The 13756-nt window shown below is 41.1% G+C and overlaps 1 protein-coding gene across 3 annotated transcripts in view; it reads right to left on the reverse strand.

Moving 5' to 3' along the window:
• Nucleotides 1-8201, reverse strand: part of JAKMIP1 (janus kinase and microtubule interacting protein 1) — a 163086-nt gene extending 154885 nt beyond the window's left edge. Inside the window, exons 1-2 of one of the 3 annotated variants that reach the window (XR_012835403.1) lie at nucleotides 7979-8144; nucleotides 6931-7076 (exon numbers count right to left, since the gene is read on the reverse strand). The gene's annotated coding sequence lies outside the window, so the exon portion shown is untranslated. Of the gene's footprint in view, nucleotides 1-6930; nucleotides 7077-7978 lie in introns of all 3 variants that reach the window. The other 2 variants (XR_012835404.1, XR_012835405.1) reach the window with 2 other exon arrangements.
• Between the last annotated feature and the right edge of the window lie 5555 nt (nucleotides 8202-13756).

The raw sequence follows: 13756 nt of genomic DNA on the forward strand, positions 1-13756 counted from the left end.
TTGATTGTGGCAGCTGAACCAGTAATGCATTTTTGCATCAGATGCACAAGAGCAAATCTGTGGTGTATTTTGCTTTTTCTGCAGATGAGAACTATTGTTCTTGACACTCATGATATATAAGGCTCTGTTCTAATGACATCCACCAGGATTTTGGATTTACAGATCTAAATCTGTAAGAAACGCACAGTATTTATTATCTACAGTGATATGGAGACACCTCTAAAATTTTCAGATATTCCTCTGCTTTGTGTGAGGAAACAGCAAATAATTAGAATCCTATGCTGGTTTTGTGCTCTTTGAAGGATTAGTCTCTCTCTCTTCCTGGACAATATATACATTAAGTACACTACGTACTCTGATTAGAGCTTAAACACTGTTTAAATCAGACACATCTCCAATACATCCCCTTGTAAAGCATAATCTGGCATTATTATGAAATTATGTCATAGTGCTAGTATGCAGGAATCTTCTGTTTCATCCAGTTTGTCAGATGTACTATCTCCACAAACATTTATCTGTATGTTAATCCTTGACATATTTTTTGGGTGAACATTTGTGAAAGCACACAAAAATTCTCTGCGTTTACTGTTTTTACTCTTAGAAACCACTGCTTTGTTACCCAATAGCTATATTCCTAATAGCTAGCTAAATAGATAGACTAAACCTAGCTCAGATGCATCTAACCAGTCTGTGGTCATGGTTCCCCACTGTGGTGCAGAACTAGCCATCTATCTTCTACGCTAGAAGTCATCTAGGAAAGGCCAAAGTGAAAAGATGTGAAAAAGTAGAAGAAAAAACAAAGTATTTCAGGCTTTCTTACACAGTGGACAATAGTGAAAAGGAAAATCTGCAAAAAACAACATATATGCACAATATTTGTTATTAACATAACGGCAGGTTGGTACAATTAGCTGACTGCAGGGAAGTGCTGGTTTTTACTGCAAGAGGTAGTAATAGCCCCGACTTCCTGGCTGGTAGAATGTAGAATCTAAAAAATCCTGAGAAATTGTAACATATGATGGCAATCCGTTACAAACAAACAAACAAACAAAAAGCCAAAACAACCAAACCAGAAAGCACTAATAATGGGATATAATGAAATGTCAGGAATAAAAGAAAAAGCCAAAAAATATTCACTTTTCAAGGTAACTCATTGCAGAGAATCTAAGTTAATGCTGCCCAACACTGAAACTGGTTTAAAAACACAAAAAGGCTCATCTAACCTTCCCAGTCAAGTATATACATCTTGAGTTCTGGAGCAGGAGATTTATCTTCGAGACTTCAACCCTTCTTACAAATGCAGTTTGAAATCAGCCAACAAATGCAAAAATTAGTCATAGGGGACTAAGAGACAGTAGAAACATTTAAGCTTCATTTCCGTAGGAAGCCAGGCTACAGCAAATGTAATTAAAGTTTTTAGTAAGAGTTTGCCATTTTACTAAAAGACTCAGAATTACCAGAACAGCCACTAAGTGTTGGGGCTCAGCATCCCATCCTCCCTCCCCATCCTACGTGGTAGTGGCCAAAGCTTCATGCAAAAGCTAATAGGATGATTATCTTCTAGAAGGATTATGCTGCACAGAGAACCTGAAGTCTGCCTTGGTCAGAATTAAGTCCATCATCCTTATTGGTCAGCTGAAATATTTTATTTTGTCATAGGACAGATAGGTTTTCAGTCTGATCTTTCAGCTTTACTCATTTTAAGAAAGAATGTCTACATAAGAAGCTGGGATAAAATGCACTTGCAGATCATTCTTTTTGGTTTAAGAAACAGGGAGTCCAGGAAAGGAAATGAGAGGAAAAATTACTGAAATCTTCTTTAAGATATAAAGGTCTGCTACACTAAATTAGCAAGAGTATAATTATAATACAGTCTATACCTAACAAGTTTAGCAATGAAAAATTAAGACACGAGCTGCTCTATGGGAAATGCCAAGATACGACTCAAAGTAGATCAAAGTAAAGTAAAAACATTGTGAAAGTGGTGCTTTACACCTTGATAGGGAAAAAGCTGTGTTCTTGGGGTTTCATCTCTCATTTCTAAGCCATTTAGAGAAGTAAGACATCACAACACAGTCTCTTCATCCTGACAGGGACCACAGTGTGTTTACATCCAGATAGTGCAGAAAGAACTACATGAAGGAGTTACTCCAACATGATAGAAGTACTTGCAGCTTAGACACTCAAACAGAATGGGAATCACTGTCTCCTAACGTAAAACCTCCACCCCAGAAACGTGTCCTGATTAGACTCAGGATACAAGTGCATCACGTTGCCACAAGTATTTATAAAAGCGGAGAACAAGCTTGTTCAGAGAAAAGTTCACAAGAAAACAAGGCTTGCACCTTTGTTTGGCAGTTCAAATGTAAGCCAGTGAGACGAAGGCAAAATATTTGACACCTTCACATAAATAGAAGCATTATGGTGCAGTAAATAAACAGTTACCAGATGCTGGATACTGCTCTAGATAGAAAACAGAAAAAGAAGATGAAATCTCAGCCTCATAATCACTGACATTTTGGAAAGTCTTATTAAAATAGGCCTACTTTAGATAAAGAAGATATTCCTCATTCAGATCATTTAAAGAGAAAAAAGGTAATTTTGGAAGAACCCAAGGAAGATTGCAGTGGCTCACTTATTCTCACCATACAAATAATAATAATAATAATAACAACAACAACAAAAAAATACTTCAATTTCAATTACATCAACATGCCACTTGGCTCACTTCATCTTAAAATAAACAGACAATGTTAGGATTAAACTTGAGTGCCTACAGGGGAAAAAAAATCACCTCCTCACCTGCATAGCGAAGTCAAAGCAACCAGATATGCAGACAATGCCCATAATGAAGGTGGACAACCATGTTTAGCTTAGCTAAAGGGACACCACTTATTGAGGTTACACTCAGGAAGCCATGCATTTCGTCTGCAGCGCATGCTGAGCATCAGTGCTAAATCAAAAGCGAAACTGGAAAATACAGCCGGGTGACACTAATGACACTTCCGTTCTGAATGGAAAGGTAACAGCTATCATCAGCGCAACTAAAAACGTTCAATATTAATGTCTTGTCAAACAAACACAACTGAAATGGAGGACAACTGTCAGTTATCCGAGAGCATGAAAGTTAAGTCAAAATGGCACTAAGAAATATGAAAAATACACTTTCTGAAACAGCTTCCATTTTCCATATTTTCAAGGTAGAGTCCTAGAGAACAGGCAAAATACTGTGAAGGTAGACTGAAATCAGAAGAAAACAGCAGAAAAATAACCTCAAAGAGTCACAAGAGACATCCTGATCCTCCTTCAATTGTGGCTACATCCAACATTTAGTAGGGAACAAGTAAGAAACACATGAACAAATACACATTGAGCTGATAATATAAATAGCTCCCCTCTTAATTTTACACTGATTAACAGAGTGCCAGCTCACAGACTAAATAAGCAGTTTTTAAAAAAATATCTGCAAGAAACCAAACAAGTAATATTTACATCAAAGTTCTCTTGTCATCATCAAAACAAAACAAAGATGCTCTTCAACCATCTTCCACTAAAAGCAAAACCAAAGTAAAGCAAAACCAAAGTAAAGCAAAACCAATGTGGATGGTGCTTTTTGAGGAGGACATAACAAATATAAAAAAGTCTATTTGCTATTTCTGAACATCTCACCATTTAAGTGATTTTTGCTTAACTTTCAGACTTTCACCTCTAGAACCGGTTTCTGTCAATCAAGTTATTCGCCATGGTACTAGGACAGCACTAAAAAACCACGTGTGTGTGTGTGTGTGTACGCTTATATGTTTTTATATAATGCATATTAGGCACACCTCTCAAAACTAGAGGATAGAAAGATAAATTAGAAATTGCCCCTCTATATCTTCCTCTTTATTGGCATATAATTTCCCATTGTGAACTGTTAACAAGATACATAGTGACTACAAGTTCTTGTGCCTAAAAAAACCCAACAAAAATAAAGTAACAGGAAAAACAACCTTTCACCCTGCATTCCTCATTACATCAAGCACCTTTTCCACTCCTGTCTAACTTAAACTAACAGCTGCAGGTGGGAGCTTCCCAAATACACTCGGCTCTTCCTTTGCATTTATGCATGTGTTTGAGAGCCTATATGGTAAACACAGAATGCGTCAAATTCAAAGGTAGCTGTGAAATGAAATGCCAGATCTATGAGCCTGGCCTTGTGCTGCGAGGAAAAGGGGAAAACCTCACCTATCGCAGCCCATAGAAGTTTCTCTAAGCTGCTATTCTTATTAGATGAACGAAGAGATGGAATATTGCAAGTAAGGAAGTAACCAACTTAGTTTTAATGATCTCAAAGGCAGGCCTACAAAAGCATTCCATGTGCTAAAAAAAAGTTCTATGATTTATAATAATGTGCAAAGGATGGAAGTATCACTGAAAAAGAATGAGTTAAAAATGAGTTTAAACTACTAATGGAGTTCCATTTTGCCCCACTGAGAATGAATCTATACTATTTTTATTGAACTGCTACAGATATTTTCCCTATTACTGAAGTTAGGGCTGATAAAGTTATATATGTTAAAAAATCTTAGCAAAAGTTCAACAGAAATAAATTACAACATTTGCGTACAGAGGGAAGCCTTCCCAAGATGGAAAAAAGCACTTTTTTAGATCATGAACTCATGATGTTTTATTGTAACATGTGAATAACTATGCAACAATGACTATGAAACTGATTTTCCTGAATAATGCAGAGTAACGTTGGAATAAGTACCATAAATCAGCAACTGTTCTAAATATGGAACTTTTTTTAATGAAAAACAAAAGAGATGGAATGTGTTTGTGCATATCAGTACACAAAGCTGCAATTAAGGCTGCATATTGTCCCTTCAAAATGAAGCGGAACAGAGTTAATGGAAGTTGAGAGGAAGAAAAAAGTCAGGATTACAGACAAGAAAATGAGGAAGGATTTAATGATTTATTTCCTTGATGGCAGAGCAACCTTAGTTCAAAATTAATAAATGAATAGATAAATTGAGATGCAGCGATCAGTGGTACATGTCCATATATCCTCTTAGAGGGAGAAAGCATGCAACCAACCTTGCTTCTATACAAAGAAGCAATCCAATCTCACATTCTTCATTATTTTCTGTTCCCTGACATGTATTTATGCTAGCTCCAGCTGGCCTTACACTGTCCAGAAATGTGGCCCAGGCCCATTTATTTCCTGAATATCCTTGCTACTCCTACATTCCCTATTTTCTATCATAATGTAATCAAAACATTCAACAGAAAAAAATATCTATACATGAAAATACCTGTAAACACCTGTAAACATTTAAATGCTGACAAATAATATTTAAAAGCAGAAACTGACAGCAGAGCTGGGATAAACTGTAATAAAAATGGTGCTGGGGACACAGATAGGAACTATGGAAAACAAAAAGTGGGCTTGAATGAGATGGACCTCTAAGAGAAAAATCATGACAAGGAGCCTTTATTCTACCACTGTGTACTGAGATTAACATTTTAACAGAGCATATCTCTTCCAATTCAAGCTTAATTTTTACCTCAGGTTCAACCCATGGCCTCTTTTGAGCATATTTCCAAGTCTTGTGTTCCCATAACAACAATCTAAGACACTAAAGGAACATACATTTAAGTGGAGAGTGAGTGTTTCTCAGAGCATTTCCAAAAAGAAAAAAAAAAGAAAGAAAAAAAAAAGCCTTTATCTGTATGCAGGAGAACTTAAAAATGCTGGGCAAACCGCTATACCGATGGCCTCTTACAGTAGTAGTATCTCAGTCCGTAGCAGACCTAAGCCTCAGTGCCTCAGTGAAGGAGTCCTAGGGGTGGCCTCCTTGTAGAGCACCTCTCCAAACAGTGGTCTCTGCACCCAAAAGGAGGATCACCTCTTCTAGAAGATCCAAGATTCTTGGCCCTTCTGTTTAAAACTCCAGCGTAACTATTCACTTCATATATTAACATCCTCGCTACCTGCACCCATCCAAAACCAAAAACCCCAAACCCAAAAAGACCCCACGCTACCTCAGGTGCAAGAAACAAAATCATCCCAATGGACCGTGGAAAATAAACAGAGCAGAGATTGAAAACAAATGTTCTAAGTCCTACAGAGTATCACAGCTCCTGTATTACAATCACTAACTAATTTTAGCATTATTAATAGTAAGGCATGCATATTTTTAATGCAGAACAAAAGCATCATCTCAAAATATAATTAAGCTGAATTTAAAAGTCTTCATAAAAACCTTCCTGCCTAAATGCACCATGAATTAGTGTGTCTTACGATCAGAAAACATTTATTTTCAGCACGCTTTGGAAAACCAACACAAAGCATATGCACCCCTAGCCATGTAAAACCTGAAACAGACACTGGCACCTCATGGAGATGAAACACAGCAGACCCTAATAAGCATTACAGAATCCCATTCCTGCATAAACACATACGCACATCATGCTTACCGTCAGTGAGACAAATCATGTAAGAAAAGATATTACTGTGTATCCTAAGCATAGGTCAAGGATCTTGGGGAGCAAAAGGAATCTTGAAGTGGGACTCATTTTCCTCCTCCTTACAAATTTTTCTAAGATTTCCTTGTAATAATTCTATGAATTTTTAAAATAAATAATAAAAATAAATACCATCTGTTTAAATTAACATCATTCTTCAGTATTGTTTGATTAGACACTGTGGTGCATGGAAGTCATCAGTAATGTATGACTGATAATCTGTAAATACCTAACAAAAGCAATTCTTGCTTGTTAAACCTATATCCACTCCATCCTCTCTCTCGAGATCCCACAAATCTGCAGTGACTTCCAGACCTAACGGCTGCTTTAAGGGCTGAGCTGGTAAAGAACTTTTCTCAAAATCTCACCCATTCACTAGGACAAACCAGTCTTAACGGGCAACCAATAAACAAAAATTACACTGTGTGCAGATACTCCTCTCTCATCCAACCCTCCAGAGTGATCTGTTCTGTAGTGTTGCCATAGAAAATGGAAAGGAAGCCTCCAATTAGGGAAGAGGTCACTCCTTAGCAGAGATATTATGTAAATATCAGCCAGCCAGCACCCTGCAAAAAAAAAAAAAAAAAAAAATAAAGGCCTCATCCTGCAAGCCCTCCAAGGGCAGGCCTCGGATCTGCTCTTAGAAAACCCATGCCAGCAGGGCTCGGCTGGCAAGAGCAGGTCTAAACCCCCCGCGGCCTGCCCCGCCGACGCTCGGGGACGCCTGCCTGAGCCCCAGGTAAAGGCCGGGAGGAGCGGAGGGCGGCGGAGCGCGGGCCGGGGGGGCGGGATGCCCCGCACCGTTACCGCACCCTCCCGCAGGTACCGGCGGCTGCAGGACCGGCCGCGGGGAGGCCGGCAGGGATGGAGGGATGGGGGAGCGCGGGCAGCCCCGCGCCCCTCGGAGGACTCGCACCCCCCCGCAGCCGCGGGGCCGGGGCTCTCCCTTCCCCATCGCGGCCGCGCCCCGGCTCGCTGATGTCTGCGGGGGAGTTGCGGGAGGGCCGGGGCAGGCGGGGAGCCCGGCCGAGCTGCTCCCTCGGCGGGCAGGAGCCGCCTCGCCCCGCCCGGGGACAGGCAGCGCCCAGCCCCGCCAAGGACCGGCCGCCCTTCCCGGGGCTTCCTCGCCCGTCGGGTCACCGGCACGGAGGGGGGAGCGGAGACGGGCACGGCCTCACACCGCCCCGGGCTGCACTTTTTCTCCTCTGGCACCTCGCACGATCAAAGTCTCCGAGAGCGGCGGCAACATCCCCCATCCATCCATCCACCCATCCATCCATCCATCCACTCATCCATCCATCCACCCATCCATCCATCCACCCATCCATCCATCCACCCATCCATCCATCCATCCACCCATCCATCCATCCATCCACCCACCCCCCCACCCCCCCAACCTCCCTCCCCCACCCCGTCCTCCGCGCCGCCACCGCATCACCCACTCGTGCCTGCCGCCGCCGCTACTCACCCACGCCGCGGCCGGTAACGGCGGCAGGGCCCCGCCAAGCCCTCGCCCCGCTTCTTCCCCGCAGGGACCTGCTGGCGCGATGCGGACGGAGCGGCGAAGCAGGCGGCGACGCACCGCCCGGCAGCCGCACCTCGCTACCGGCGCCGGGCTCCCTCCCCAGCTGTCACCGGCGGCCCGCCCTCGGGAGGCGGCGGCCCCGAGCCGCTCCCCGCAGCCCCGCCCCGAGCGGGGGGGGGGGGGGGGTCCCGCTGCTGCCGCCGCCGCCGCGGCGGAGGGCGACGGGCGCTGGAGCGGGGCGGGGAGGGCAGGTCGTGGCGCGGCGTGGGGCGCGGCGCTCTCGGCCTCGGCGGGGTCCCCGGGGCCCCGCTCCTGCTCCGGGAAACTTCCCCCGGCGCTGGGTGAAGCGGTGTGCGCAGAAGTCACGCCGGCTCGAGTGGGGTGTGTGCAATAGCCCCCTTACTCGGCTTGCCATAGATGGGGACCCGTGCCCATCAGGAACAGAGTGCTGAGAAGGATTTATCAATTTAATTTCTGATGTTACACCCTACCCTAGCACACAAGCATTACACATGGAGTTGTCAGATTAACTCAACTGCTAGCGCTCGCTATCCGTGCCAGACGGCTGGAAACCCTAATACCATTTAAAACCTCATTATTTTGTTAGAACGGAACAGAATAGCTGCTTGAGGCTCCCGGGCCCAGGCTTTGCTTGCAGGTTTCAAACCAGACTGCCACTTCGGTGCTGCATATATTGGCTTTGAACGTGCCTTTACTAAAATGCTGTTTGCAAGTATTTTTGTGTTGATCCGGATTCAGTGATGGACCCAGTGAATGCAACAGAAATGTATTTTTGTTAGCTAAACGCCAAGACCTCGGGGAGTGGGAATGGTCACGATAATTAGCTCAATGTTGTGTTGATGGCTAATGCAGTATTTGTGTAAATAGGCCCAGTGTCAAGGAGAAAATAAGCAGGTTTACTGTTCTATTTGGTTTGTGTATTGTGGCTGCTGGGGTGTTAGGTGTATACTTAGTTTAATAAGACAAGATGGATATGGGAAAATAGATTAGAAAGAACTACAAATACAGGAAACAAGCATCAGTCTTGAAACATGCTCAAAGAAGTAAGTTGAGGGGGTTCATCAGAAAGATGGCTCTGGGCTGCAACACAGAGACAGCAGTTTGATAAGGGGACACTTCAGCCTCGCAAATAAAACCATAACATTATTGACTGAAGGCCTGAAACTGAAGGCCTGAAATCCAAATTTGAAGTGGAATGCACAGCTTAACAGTAAAGGTAATTAAACAGTCAGAACCACCTTTTGGGACCAAAAGGGATCATGCATTGCTGGGCAGTGTGAAGCAACGTTTAAACAAATCTCTTTCCAAAGGGAGGCGTTTCAAACAGGAGCTACAGGAATTGTTGTAGCCGGAATAACCCTGAAAGTTTCTCCTCTATAGAGAAAATGCTGAGTTTGATTTTAAAATCAGGAAGAAATGGTTTATTTGTTCCATTTTCCAAGACAATTCAGGTATAAATGTTTGTGATATAAATGTTTGTGATATTAAAAAATGTCAGCACATTTGTTAGTGGCTCTGTTCCCAGTCCGGATTAATGAAACCATAATAAGCAGCTTGTTATGCTATAGCTGCTATCTGTTCTTTATAGGAATAGGAATTTTGGGCCTTAGTTCTGGCCCTGGTGAGGGAGAGAGGAAATTGGGGCTCTTAAATAATATATGCATGGCCTTACATTAGTGTTGGGTCTTGTGCAAGGATGCAGTGTTGTGTTCTGAAGAAAGGCGGGATGTTCTGTATAGGATTTGCTTATAATGGACTGGTGCATAGGGTGGTAACATGCAAAATATCTTCTTACCTTATTAAATAATTTTTGCTTGAAAATACTTAAAAATAAGAAGGTGAAATTTAAAACTTAGCTAGCACTTGGTTTCTCGGTATTTTTCATTAATAAAAGTGTTTGAGCTTTTTAAAATGTACGTAAATTTGGTTTCATTTAAAATTAAGGTTAGGTGATCATCATCTTGTCTGCATAAAGTGAAAAAGTTTAGCTTCCTGTCCGACATGGCTCTACAACCTGCTGTTTGCTTCAGCTGGAGAGCAGCCCTCACTTCATGAACCCTCGAGCATCCTTTTGAGAGCATGTGGTTTGATATCCACTATTTGATATCCACTCATGACTAGAAGCTGAGGGACCCACTGCGCTGTCAGCACTGCACAGATGTACTGTAAAGATGCTCCCATCCCCAAAGAACTACTAGTGAATATGGAATATCCAAGAGGCTGGAATATTGCGTGAAAGTAAAGATTTAAAATCTGACCTGTTTGTTGGTTTGTTTGTGTCAGTGTTAGATCTTACTGGAAGAAAACAACTGGGTCCTGCAAGACTTGCCCAAGTTGATACAGGAATTCTGTGGGTCAGCCAGGAATTAATCCTGCTATCTCCTGGTAACCGTGGTGTCCCTGATGTGGGAGGCCTCCGAAAAACACACACGGGGTCACAGTTGTGAAGTACAGAAGATGTCTGCAAGGGAAAAGAAACGTTTTGCCCAGCCAGTGGCTGACATATCATTACTGTTTGCTTGGCTATTGCGTTACCTGCTTTCTAAGTCTGCTTTTAGTGATTAGTAAAGCAGATTGAAATATTGAATCCGAAAAGCGCTATGTGAGACATCAGCAAGAAAATACTGGGCTGTGTTCTGAATCCCTCAAAATCAAATTCTTCATTTAGTTCAGGAGGAATAGAACTAAGTAGTTCTATTTTTAAAGAGTTAAAAATAGTGTTAAATAAAGTGTTAGAAGTAACACTTTAAAAATGCATTTAAAACCTTTTGGTAACTTCACAGCTATGCAGTTTAGAATTAGAGGTACTCATGCTGAAGTAACTGCATTAAGTAGAAAGCAAAATAAAACTTCAAGGATGGGCCACAATCGAAAAGTTAATCCATTTTTAATATTGATACACTTATTGTAAAGAGCTTTAAGCCTGCAGACTAGCAGAAGGATATCAGGATCCTTGCTCTAAATTTGCCTTAACTTTTTAATCATAATAAAAATCCTTTGTAAACAGTGGTGGTCCTCCTGCTCAGTTAAAACTCAAGGTGTGAGACATTTTTAAACATCAGCTCTGCGTAACTGTAATGCTTTAAGCTCTTACATTCTTTTATGAAAAAAATCCTAGAGCACTTTCAAAACTGGTTTACACACAAGGGACCAGATTATCTGCTGCTGTAAATGTCAAAGGATTGCACTGATTATTTTTTATTATTGTTGTTGTTATTTTTGTTGTTACTATTATTGTTAATATTGCCAATATTATTAATATTATTATTTAGAAATCAGAAATACACATCTAAAGACAGATTTATTTATTTATTTACACAGTATGGTTTTTTTCCCATTGAAATGCAGCCATCTGCAGGCAACTATATAATAGTGCATAACATCACTACAACAATTATATATAACATATGGCCATATTTAAAACTTCTCATTGCTCGGCACTGATTATTATTAATGTTAATACTGCTCAGGACAGGAGAGGAAAAATCATCTCTTCTTAGGGGTAACTTCAAGTAGACTGACAGTAATTATCCACTTTAAAGAATTTGGGTGTGATCTTTTATGGGAATTATTTTTCTAGAAAAGTTGGATTCAGGACATCTGTTTCAGAAAGCCTGGGAGATACAGAGTCATTGAAATGGAATGAGGTTTATTCTTCTAAGTTATTGCAGCATTGTGAAACTTGCAGTGGATTTTCATTTAAAACAGTAATGTCTTCATATTAATTTATAATTTCTTTAAAATGCTATTTATTCAGATTCAAGATTGCTGGGAAGAGCTGACCTGATTTTCTGTAATAGCTGAGATGTGTTTTGCTGAGAGCTGGCCTGCTACACATCTGGGCTCCCGCTCCGCTTCGTGGGTGAGTCTCTGCCAAGGCTGCCTTGGCCCCAGAGCAGAGGTGCTACTTACAGACCCCTGGGGAATGTGTCTTGCTGTGCAGTCATGTATAAAATTGAGAGTGGCATTAACACGCACAAAACACCCATCACCTACCATGCTGTTGAATTTCAAAACAGAATTTGTATCTGCTGAACCAAAAGGGAAAGTGGTGCTGGTGTCTGCAGCTCAGAAGGTGGTAGCGTAACCGGTGGGGGACGCCGTGCCGCTTGGCCAAGGGCAGAAACTGCCTACACCTGCCTACACCTCGTGCGCCTTGAACAAATCCTTCCTGTAACACATACTGTGTCAGAATCAAATCTTCTTTTACAAATGGTAGAAACACTGATACGACAAGTTGTGACTTATCTTCTCGGAGATGTTCTTCCCTTTCTCTCACCGTATTGATGGGTTCTGCCATAGGTGGGTGTGGGTAGAATATCCAGAAATGGCATGTTACGAACATACTAGGGAATACGTACCATGCACAGTTATCAACAGCAGCCAAAAGAATCAGACAGCAATTAAGAGTTGAAATGTGTTCTTTTCCACATGTAGTTTTAACAATCGTAAGTTACATTGCTGTATCGCACGGAGTAAATTGTACAATATTCCTTTCTTTTGTGTGTGGGCATGTGGCTGTGTGGATATGTGTGCACTTTTAATATTTTCTTGCACTTGTTTTTGAGAAGTATATTTCCTTAATAGAGGGGAAAGAGTCTTCTGGGAATATACACCCTAAAATTATGACTTATTATAGACTTTACGTACAGCTGACTTGGTTAAAAGCTGCCTTGCTGTGCAGTCACATATCAAATTAAAAATGACAATACAAATAGATGAAGTTAATGACTATGCTGTGGAATATGGGAATAAAGCATTTGATTCATGTTAAAACAAAGGGGGAAACTGAAGATTTACAGTATATTAACCCATGTTTGGCCCAAGATGCTGCTACAGAAGTAAGCACTAGGGCTTTGGATGGCAATTGATTTCTAGTGCTACCTGCAAAGGTCTCTTTAATGCATATGTTGAGATGATTAGCTGTAATAAGGAGAGGCTAGGGATTAAAAGGGTAAAAATAACAGCCATTATACTTCTTAGAAGGAATCCTCTGAGGATATGTGCCTGTGGTTCACTCACGCTTGCTTTAGTACATAATGCACTGAGCTATTCAGAGCTTTGTTGGAAAAAGGCTGCTAAACATGGCTATTTGTTAAAAACATTAAATTTTGGTGGACCCTTTTTCTCTTCATGATTCTTATTCTTTCTTTTAAAGGATGAGTTGTTTAATGGCCACGTCAATTTTCTAAAGACAAGATCTTATTCTAATATTGTATATTGTATATATTGATAATATTATATATGTTTGGCAACTCTGAGTTGTAGCATTCCTGGAATAGAAACTATAAGTGCAAAGGAAAAAAAGAAAAGAAAATATGCTTTACTAATCATCCAATTAATATCAGAATTTAATCATATTGAAGATTGTAGTACTTCTACAGCAGTTTACCTGGTTACAAAGTAGATGTGCTTTTCTTGTATCTCTGTATTCAAAACTGCAGGCAGTCAGGACATAATACAAGGTTATGCATCATTGCAAAGGATAGCGGCTAGATGGAAATGTTAATTAAGAAATACCACAGCTTCTGTTATGCACACCGATGTAAACCTTCAATCAATATATAAAAAGGAGAAATGTTTTACTGCTGTTGCACACATAACTGCAAGGTCTTCGTTTTTGGGCATATTGAGGGATTCCCTTGGATGTATCTTTCTTACAGAATGAAAAAAATTGCTGTCATAAAGTTCATATTTGTG

The sequence above is a fragment of the Balearica regulorum genome, chromosome 4 (assembly GCF_011004875.1).
Source record: "Balearica regulorum gibbericeps isolate bBalReg1 chromosome 4, bBalReg1.pri, whole genome shotgun sequence".
Classification (NCBI taxonomy): domain Eukaryota; kingdom Metazoa; phylum Chordata; class Aves; order Gruiformes; family Gruidae; genus Balearica; species Balearica regulorum.